This window comes from Triticum aestivum, chromosome 3D, assembly GCF_018294505.1.
Source record: "Triticum aestivum cultivar Chinese Spring chromosome 3D, IWGSC CS RefSeq v2.1, whole genome shotgun sequence".
Classification (NCBI taxonomy): Eukaryota; Viridiplantae; Streptophyta; class Magnoliopsida; order Poales; family Poaceae; genus Triticum; species Triticum aestivum.
Window position 1 is genome coordinate 591774135 of NC_057802.1, and position 10305 is coordinate 591784439.

At 34.5% G+C, this 10305-nt stretch overlaps 1 long non-coding RNA gene and 2 other non-coding genes across 3 annotated transcripts; 1 reads left to right on the plus strand and 2 right to left on the minus strand.

The window, feature by feature from the left end:
- Positions 1-861: 861 nt before the first annotated feature.
- On the plus strand, positions 862-3612 carry LOC123080761 (uncharacterized). Its single transcript, XR_006438538.1, has 3 exons — positions 862-871; positions 3372-3373; positions 3475-3612. It is a non-coding gene; the product is annotated as an uncharacterized lncRNA (long non-coding RNA).
- TRNAL-UAG (transfer RNA leucine (anticodon UAG)) lies at positions 2694-2773 on the minus strand. The gene has a single exon. It is a non-coding gene; the product is annotated as a tRNA-Leu (tRNA).
- A 5665-nt stretch (positions 3613-9277) lies between the features above and the next one.
- Positions 9278-9349, minus strand: TRNAN-GUU (transfer RNA asparagine (anticodon GUU)). The gene has a single exon. It is a non-coding gene; the product is annotated as a tRNA-Asn (tRNA).
- Between the last annotated feature and the right edge of the window lie 956 nt (positions 9350-10305).

The following is a 10305-nucleotide window of genomic DNA, read 5'->3' on the forward strand; positions in this document are numbered from 1 at the left end:
GATGTGTCCTTCTTCTCCACATGAATAGCATGACTTGGTGCAGACTTTAATTGGGCCTTCTTTGGGTGTGTCCCCGACATCTTCCTTCATCACGGGTTCTTCTAAAATTTCCATAAGGGCTCCTTTCTTTACTTCTTTCTTTTGCTGTACGGTTCTTCGTACCATGGGGTAAATGTGACACTGAGCAGGATAGTGGGTAGTCCCGTTACACAAGAAACAAGAAATCTGCCTAGTTGGGCATTCTTCAGCTGAGTGACTACCTTCACAATTAGGGCATTCATCCTTGTGTTCTTTAGGGGTGCGTCCTATTTCTCCACAAATCTTGCATGCACAAGGTTTCTTCATATCATTTCCATAAGGCTTCAAATTCGGGGACACAAGACGAGACTTTAGCAAAGTCAACTTAAATTCCTTCCAAATGGTTACTCCTTGCCATCCATCGATGGTTTGGTACAACCTCCACCAAGTAGCAGCACCTCTTTCAAAACACTGCAGAGCATGCTAGGCCATATCCTTTCCGGCTACAGAATTATTCTCCATATGAGCTTCCATGTTCTGAATCCATCGGTCCGTCTCCAATTGACTCATCGGTCCAGAAAATATGGGTTCATATCCATTCATCCTCTATTGGCTCCATGGGTTTGGGGTGGGATAAGAGAGAGAGAGATAGAGAAGGATACACACAATGCAAACAATAGTTTTGAAGAGACAGATTTTATTTTGTGGCTGTCGGAAAAACATCAAACAAATGAAAGCTCACAATCGTCGCATCTAACGTTGGTATATGATAGGGGTTTGGTCTTCTAAAGGTCAATAAATCTTCATCAAACTCTTCAAGTCGTGTTCATGTCTCTGATGGCTTCTTCCGATCGTGCTTGTACTTCTCAAGTTCTTTTGCCAGATCATCTCATGTTGACACGAAGTCTCTCATGACGTCCTTCAATATTTCTGGAGTTGCGTTCCAAACTTCGGGGTTTCAATATCCTTGGCATGAGCCATGGTCCTACTGTCCTTCAGTTCCTGACAAATCTCCAGTATCTCGAGGTTTTGTTCCTCCAGTTTGGCTACTTCAGCTTCTGGGTCCTAAGTTCTTCATGAAATGCTTCTTTGTCAAAATACGGCTTCCTGCAGGTCCATCTTAAAACTCCTGATGTAATTCTCTAGATCCTGGTGATACACCAGCTAAGGTTAAAACTGCATCCTTTGCTGATAGATGCTCCATCAGCCTTCTACCATCCAATCCTTCCGAAGAAATGCATGCTTATCTCAGCACGGTGACAATAGCATAAGCGGGCGATAACATCACGGATAGCCGTGTTTCTGCTCTTGTCATTACCATGAGCTATCATTCCATAATTGACATCTCCTGCTTTGGGGTTTTCTTGACAAAAATTTGAGTTCTAATGCTCCATGTTCCAGTCTTTCTCAGATACACCTTGATCTCGGGTATTGACAGCTTCCATAGTCTAACAAGTGCCATAAGGGTAGCCTTCCTAGGTCATATCAATTCGGAAATTCTTCAAAGCCTGTGGTCTTTAATTTATGTTAGATCTATCTTGAATTTTTGAGAACCCTTTGAGAAGGCGTTCAAGGGGTTCTCAAATAAAACATAAAAGTAAAAACCTTCATGAAATGAAGGTTTTATTTTATGTAATCATTTAGGTGTTAATGTAAACAAACCATAACTATGTAAGCCTATTCCTAATAGATTTATACCAAAATAACAAATCCAAATTATAAGAAATCCTATCGAAGCTATAAGTGCAGAATTCGTACCCTTCCAATTTGTATTTGTTCTACTATGTAAATAAATTGCGAATATGGTCCAAGTAATAAATGCCCAAGTTTCCTTAGGATCCCAATTCCAATAGGATCCCCAGGCCTCATTAGCCCATACTGCTCCACAAAGAATACCTACGGTTAAAAGGGTAAATCCTAGGCTAATGACACGATAACTCCAAGAATCCAAACGCTCCGTTAATTGATATTTGTAATAATTTGGAAATGAAGGGACAGAGGTTCTTTTTAAAGCACTTCTTTTTGCATAAAAATATTTAATATCACTAAATAAAAATGTTTTATTTAAAACATTTTTTTCTTTTTAGAAAAGAAATGGAAATTATTTCGAAATCTAATGATTAGAATAGCGGCAGATAATAAGGATCCGCACAAAAGAGTTGCATAGCTTAATAACATCATACTGACATGCATCATTAACCACTGAGATTGTAGAGCAGGTACTAGTATCGTGGATTGATGCATTTCAGTTAAAAGACCCGATGTGGCAAAGCCTTGCGTTAAAATAGTACTTGGCGTAGTTATTGTGCTTAAATCATTTTTAGAGTTCTGTATTTTAGGAATGGTATGAAGAATATACAGGGCCCATGAAAGGAAGATCAATGACTCATATAAATTACTTAATGGAAAATGTCCCGAGGAAGCCCAACGAGAAACTAAGAATCCTGTTATAGAGAAAAAAGTAACTATCATTCCTTTTTCTGACGAATCACGTAATCCTCCAAGTTCACGAACTAATAAGGTTATAAAATGAATCATAATCACAATTGAAATCGTTGAGAAAGAGATATGAGTTAGTATATGTTCTAAAGTTGCAAATAGCATAAGGGGAAGGTCCCATTACAAAATTGTAAATTTCGAATTGATTTCTAATCTATTGTATTCTTTTTCAAGAATGCCGCCACTCGGATTCGAACCGAGATGCTTGAGCACTGCTTCCTAAGAGCAGCGTGTCTACCAATTTCACCATGGCGGCTAACTTCAAATAATAGGTAACTTAAAAGAATAATAGCTATTATCTTGGGAATCGTCGATATTGGGGAAGTCCATAAAATTTAGGAACATTAGAGTTTTCATTAAAATAGACTTCGTTTGGTAGTATCGTTTCCATTTTTTTACAATAAACTCTTGCTTTGCCCAATAGAAACACAAACACTGCTTGAAAGAGTTGGAATTTCTTTTTTCTAACTTGCAATTGTAGAACTAATTTTTTCTAATTAATTTCTCATTTACATTTTGAAAATTCTTTCAATACAATGAAAAAAATCCAAAAGGGTTTCTATTTAATGATGAAATTAAAATGGATAAATGGAAAAGGCTTTTTGGATTTTTTAAAAATTTCTAGAATGAAAGTCTTTATGCTCTTATTAATAAGATTTACTAACCTTATGATTTTGGAGAAGATAGGTGGAAGTTGTAAGTCCTATTGTAAGAATACTCCACTTTTCATAATTTTCATAATAGAATATGAGGATTCTATTATGAAAATTATGAAAAGTTCATTGATAGGAAAAGAATACTTAGCATACAGTATACCAAACAAAACTTTTTTTCTTGTATATATAAGATAAGAGTGGTTTTTTGTTCTAAGAATATTGTACCGAGTAATTCGACACATAAAAGTACATTCAAAGAAGAATCAAAATTATTAAATAATTGGAATTCTTTTTTGATAAGTCAATTCATATTATTCCAAAATCTTATTATTTGTTTGTTGCCCAGAAAAACCCTTTGGTTTTGGATGCTCATTACCGCTCGAAAATGATCTTGATTTTACTAAAGAATAAGATTGTACTATGGAAAAGTAAGTCTTTTTCTTCCAAATATTTTTACGAATACGCTTTTTTGACATTGAAGTACATTTTTTTGGAACTGCCATTCAAAAAGGAAATTACTTTTTTCTAGTTGTATGTGAAAGACATCTATTGCTGCAAATCAATCCTTCTTTCTTCTTTTTATTAGTATTTATACTTAGATACTGAAAGATACTTAAATTTTGAATTATTTTTTACTTCATTTTGTCTAATGCGGATAAGACAACAAGAATTTTTTAACATTTTTTCTTTATATATTTTATACTTGTTTTTTAATAATATAAAATATATAGAAAGGTTTCTCATTTAAATCTATTTATATCTATTTATATATCAAGTATACTCCATATATAGATATATGGTATAGAAGCCTATCCCCCATATAAGATAAGACGGGGGGATAAAAAGAAGGGAAAATGAAAATAGTTAATTAAGTTCAGAATGGTATTCCATAAAGGAAAGGAATTCCAATCAAAACAAAAAATACTGAGTCTCTTAAACAAGACATTCTAAAACTTAGGTAATTTATAGTCATTAGGATTTTAGTTCTATATGAAGTAAGGACTATTCGATAATTTCTTATAAACATAGGTTTTCATTGGAATTCACTCAATCAGTTAATTATGGAACAAGAGAGCTGTTTCATCTTTGTTTTAAAGAAATATAAAAATGAATTCTGAATAGAAAGTAAAATGATTCCCCTTTTTTTTATTTTTATAAATATCTTTATTTAGTTAATAAAATAACTAGGTAACGAAGTTATTTTATTAACTTTTTTAATTTAACCAACTAAACCCATTCCTATTTTTTAATTATTTCAATGAGATAAATTTTGGAAAAATTAAGAATTTCAGTATTTTTTCTTATTATTTTTATTTATTCTTTCAGAAAGAGATAAGAATTGGTTTGGTGAATCGGAAACAAAAATTGAAGTAAAAATTGAAGTAAAAATTGCAATTTCTTTTCTTATGGAACATACATATCAATATGCATGGGTAATCCCTCTTCTCCCACTTCCAGTTATTATGTCAATGGGATTTGGCCTTATTCTTATTCCTACAGCAACAAAAAATCTTCGTCGCATATGGGCTTTTCCTAGTGTTTTACTCTTAAGTATAGCTATGGTACTCTTAAGTTCGATCTATCAATATCTATGGTCTTGGACCGTCAATAATGATTTTTCTTTAGAATTTGGATACTTGATTGACCCACTTACTTCTATTATGTTAATACTAATTACTACTGTAGGAATCCTGGTTCTTATTTATAGTGATGGTTATATGTCTCACGATGAAGGATATTTGAGATTTTTTGTTTATATAAGTTTTTTCAATACTTCCATGTTGGGATTGGTTACTAGCTCCAATTTGATACAAATTTTTTTTTTGGGAACTCGTGGGAATGTGTTCTTATTTATTGATAGGCTTTTGGTTTACACGACCAATCGCAGCGAGTGCTTGTCAAAAAGCTTTTGTAACTAATCGTGTAGGGGATTTTGGTCTATTATTAGGAATTTTAGGTTTTTTTTGGATAACAGGTAGTTTAGAGTTTAGGGATTTGTTCAAAATAGCTAATAACTGGATTCCTAATAATGGAATTAACTCTTTACTTACTACTTTGTGTGCTTTTTTATTATTCCTTGGTGCAGTTGCGAAATCCGCACAATTCCCTCTTCACGTATGGTTACCCGATGCTATGGAAGGGCCCACTCCTATTTCGGCTCTTATACACGCAGCAACTATGATTGCTGCGGGAATTTTTCTTCTAGCTCGACTTCTTCCTCTTTTCATATCTTTACCTTTGATAATGAGTTTTATTTCTTTAGTAGGTACAATAACACTATTCTTAGGAGCTACTTTAGCTCTTGCTCAGAGAGATATTAAAAGAAGCTTAGCCTATTCTACATTGTCTCAATTGGGTTATATGATGTTAGCTCTAGGTATAGGTTCTTATCAAGCTGCTTTATTCCATTTGATCACTCATGCTTATTCAAAAGCTTTATTGTTCTTGGGATCCGGATCCGTTATTCATTCAATGGAACCTCTTGTTGGATATTCACCAGATAAAAGTCAAAATATGGTTCTTATGGGCGGTTTAAGAAAATACATTCCAATCACAAGAACTACTTTTTTATGGGGTACACTTTCTCTTTGTGGTATTCCACCTCTTGCTTGCTTCTGGTCCAAAGATGAAATCCTTAGTAATAGTTGGTTGTATTCGCCCTTTTTTGGAATAAGAGCCTCCTTTACTGCAGGATTAACTGCCTTTTATATGTTTCGGATATATTTACTTACATTTGATGGGTATTTGCGTGTTCATTTTCAAAATTACAGTAGCACTAAAGAGAGTTCCTTGTATTCAATATCCTTATGGGGAAAAAGGATACCCAAAGGAGTGAATAGGGATTTCGTTTTATCAACAACGAAGAGTGGAGTTTCTTTTTTTTCACAAAATATACCAAAAATTCAAGGTAATACAAGAAATAGGATAGGATCCTTTACTACGTCTTTTGGGGCTAAAAACACTTTTGCCTATCCGCATGAAACGGGAAATACTATGTTATTTCCTCTTCTTATATTACTACTTTTCACTTTGTTCATTGGATTCATAGGAATCTCTTTTGATAATGGAGGAATTGGTAATGGAATAGCAGAGTTAACCATATTATCAAAGTGGTTAACTCCCTCAATAAACTTTACCCAGGAAAGTTCTAATTCTTTTGTAAATTCATATGAATTTATTACTAATGCAATTTCTTCTGTAAGTCTAGCTATCTTTGGTTTATTCATAGCATATATCTTCTATGGATCCGCTTATTCTTTTTTTCAGAATTTGGATTTAATAAACTCTTTTTACAAAGGAAATCCAAAAAAAGAATTTTTAGATCAAGTAAAAAAAAATATACAGTTGGTCATATAATCGCGGTTATATAGATATTTTCTATACTAGGGTCTTTACCCTCGGTATAAGAGGGTTAACCGAACTCACGGAGTTTTTTGATAAGGGTGTTATTGATGGAATTACCAATGGAGTGGGTCTTGCTAGTTTTTGTATAGGAGAGGAAATTAAATATGTAGGGGGAGGTCGAATCTCGTCTTATTTATTCTTTTTTTTATGTTATGTATCTGTGTTTTTATTCTTTTTTCTTTCTTAAGTTAAGGAATTTACAACAAGTCTCTTGCAAAAATAACTATCCTATCCCTTTCTACAATCTCTCTATATCCTTGTTACATAAGGTAAGTATTGTATAATAGTTCGGTTTTCCGCGATTTTTTCCATTCCTCTGTGTAAATAGCCTAATATGGGTTCACAATCAATAACATCCTCACCATCGAGAGTAACGATCAGTCGAAGAACACCATGCATTGATGGGTGTTGAGGGCCCATATTGACTATCATGAGATCTTTTCTTGTAAGCGGTAGACTCATATCCTTTCTTCCTTAATTCATTATTCCATGAAAATGGATTTTTCCATGAATTCCTCAAAGCGAGGCTCATCAAAATGAAAAATCTAAGACTACTAAAAAAATAATAAAACAAGAAAAAAATTTGAACGATTAAATTACTGCTCCCGAATATTCAACTGACCGATTAATTTCTTATAACGTACTCTATTTTTCTTTGCCAAATAAGCCAGCAAACGTCGACGTTTTCCCAAAAGTCTTCGTAGACCTCTTTCCGATGAAAAATCTTTTTTGTGTAATTCCAAATGTGAAGCAAGTCTCCGTATCTTATTGGTGAAACTGAATACTTGAAATTCAACAGAACCCCTGTTTTCTTCTTTTTCTTCTTTAACCATAAATCCAAAAAAATTTCTACCTTCTTTCTTTTTCATGTATTTTTCTGATCAGGAAAAATACAAAATTATGTCAGTTATTTTGAAGTTATTCTAATCTCGTACACACACAAATTTGCAATTATTCATCTACTACTGGAATTTGGATTTATTTTATCGATGCAAATTGGATTTGGATAGAAGGGTACATTCATTCTAATATTTTGCTGATTTATTTATTGCTTTATGCAATTTATGGAATTGATACACCATTTAATTGATATCATTTAGCAAAAAGAAACACAGCATATGCATCCATCTTTTGGCTCGAGAATTTCACGGGATAGAGATATGGTATAAGAAATAGACTATTAAGTAACTCTAAATGAATTGTGGATACATCTGTATCCTTAACATACTGAAACGATTGTCATTATTCATATCAAACCAATAGCGATTCATACAAGCTAAATCTTCTAATCAATGGTGGGCCAATAATGCATTTTTTTGCATATGTATTAAGACGCTTGGCCTGATTTCGAAATTGTCCAGAGTTTTATATGTTGTTTTCATTGCAAAATGATGGGTCTCCTTCCATAACTTTCCAATTACGAGTACGAGAATTTAAAGACATGAAAATTCTCAATTCTCTACGGCGTCTAGTAGATAGAAACAAGAAAATCAGAAGAATCTTTCTCTCTATTCACTATCATTCCGCGTCTTCGACTTCTATTAGTTTCTTTTCTTCTTTAATGCAATAGCTATAGTTTGATATAAGAATCCATTTCTCAAAGTAATGGAAACCATTCTCTTATAGGAAATGGTTCGAAAATCGCTATTCCACCTTTTAGGTATCGTGAAAAGTGATACCTGTGAAGATCGTGCATTTCAGTCAAATTCAGATCCGTTTTTCGAGTCCATGATATAATATAACCAAATTGGATAGATCTTCCACCTGTTTAGCTAAGAAAGAATAGATACAGAGGTGGATAATAGATCGATATGAAGATCATGAGCTGCCCCATAATGAAATCGCCAGTAGTCGCGAATATCTCCTTCTTCCCTAATCCAAGATTGGAGAAAGAAGATCTAAGAGGGACCTATGGAGAATGTAGTCAGAAATCCATAATAGAGTCCGACCACAACGTCCGAATTAATTATCCTCATCGAGAAACTTAGACTACTAAATAGAAAAGATTTGAAAATCATGGCATGGGTCTCCTTTTTTTCTTTCTTTAGAGTTTTCTATATGCACAATTTCTCGATGTTTCGATGAGAATTTCTTGACTTTCCATATATAGAAAGAGATAGACTATAAATGACATCTCTTATGTCAATAAGACCAAAGGGATGGATATTAAATGATAGGAAGTGCTAGGAAGTGAAATAGAATGAAATAGAGCCACTTTGGGCTTCCCTATGAAATGAGGCATGGAACGGAGCCACTACGAAGAAATTATGGGAGTTACGAAAGAAGCTTCGGACTCATATTGTTCATGGGTTGAGAGCGGGAGTTGAACTCTAGGAGGTCGAATCCCCCCTTGTTCCTCAGTAGCTCAGTGGTAGAGCGGTCGGCTGTTAACTGACTGGTCGTAGGTTCGAATCCCTCCTCGCCCACAGCCTTCCAAAGGGGGAAGGGCCTTTACTTTCCCCCTGAGGGTAGGAAAATCATGATCGGGATAGCGGACGTAAAGCTATTGAACTTAGGTATGCTCTTTCCTTTTGTCGAAGTGGAATCGTAGAACAGAATGTGATACGATGAGATAGAATGCAATAGAAATAGAAACAAGGATAGCGAACGGGTTACCTACTCCTAAGGGTCAAAGCAAGCCCTTTAATTCAATTCTTTATTCTTACATTAAAATTCTTACATTAAAGAATGAATAAAATCTCCCCAAGTAGGATTCGAACCTACGACCAGTCAGTTAACAGCCGACCGCTCTACCACTGAGCTACTGAGGAACAAGGGGGGATTCGACCTCCTAGAGTTCAACTCCCGCTCTCAACCCATGAACAATCTGAGTCCGAAGCTTCTTTCGTAACTCCCATAATTTCTTCGTAGTGGCTCCGTTCCATGCCTCATTTCATAGGGAAGCCCAAAGTGGCTCTATTTCATTCTATTTCACTTCCTAGCACTTCCTATCATTTAATATCCATCCCTTTGGTCTTATTGACATAAGAGATGTCATTTATAGTCTATCTCTTTCTATATATGGAAAGTCAAGAAATTCTCATCGAAACATCGAGAAATTGTGCATATAGAAAACTCTAAAGAAAGAAAAAAAGGAGACCCATGCCATGATTTTCAAATCTTTTCTATTTAGTAGTCTAAGTTTCTCGATGAGGATAATTAATTCGGTCTTTGTGGTCGGACTCTATTATGGATTTCTGACTACATTCTCCATAGGTCCCTCTTAGATCTTCTTTCTCCAATCTTGGATTAGGGAAGAAGGAGATATTCGCGACTACTGGCGATTTCATTATGGGGCAGCTCATGATCTTCATATCGATCTATTATCCACCTCTGTATCTATTCTTTCTTAGCTAAACAGGTGGAAGATCTATCCAATTTGGTTATATTATATCATGGACTCGAAAAACGGATCTGAATTTGACTGAAATGCACGATCTTCACAGGTATCACTTTTCACGATACCTAAAAGGTGGAATAGCGATTTTCGAACCATTTCCTATAAGAGAATGGTTTCCATTACTTTGAGAAATGGATTCTTATATCAAACTATAGCTATTGCATTAAAGAAGAAAAGAAATTAATAGAAGTCGAAGACGCGGAATGATAGTGAATAGAGAGAAAGATTCTTCTGATTTTCTTGTTTCTATCTACTAGACGCCGTAGAGAATTGAGAATTTTCATGTCTTTCAATTCTCGTACTCGTAATTGGAAAGTTCTGGAAGGA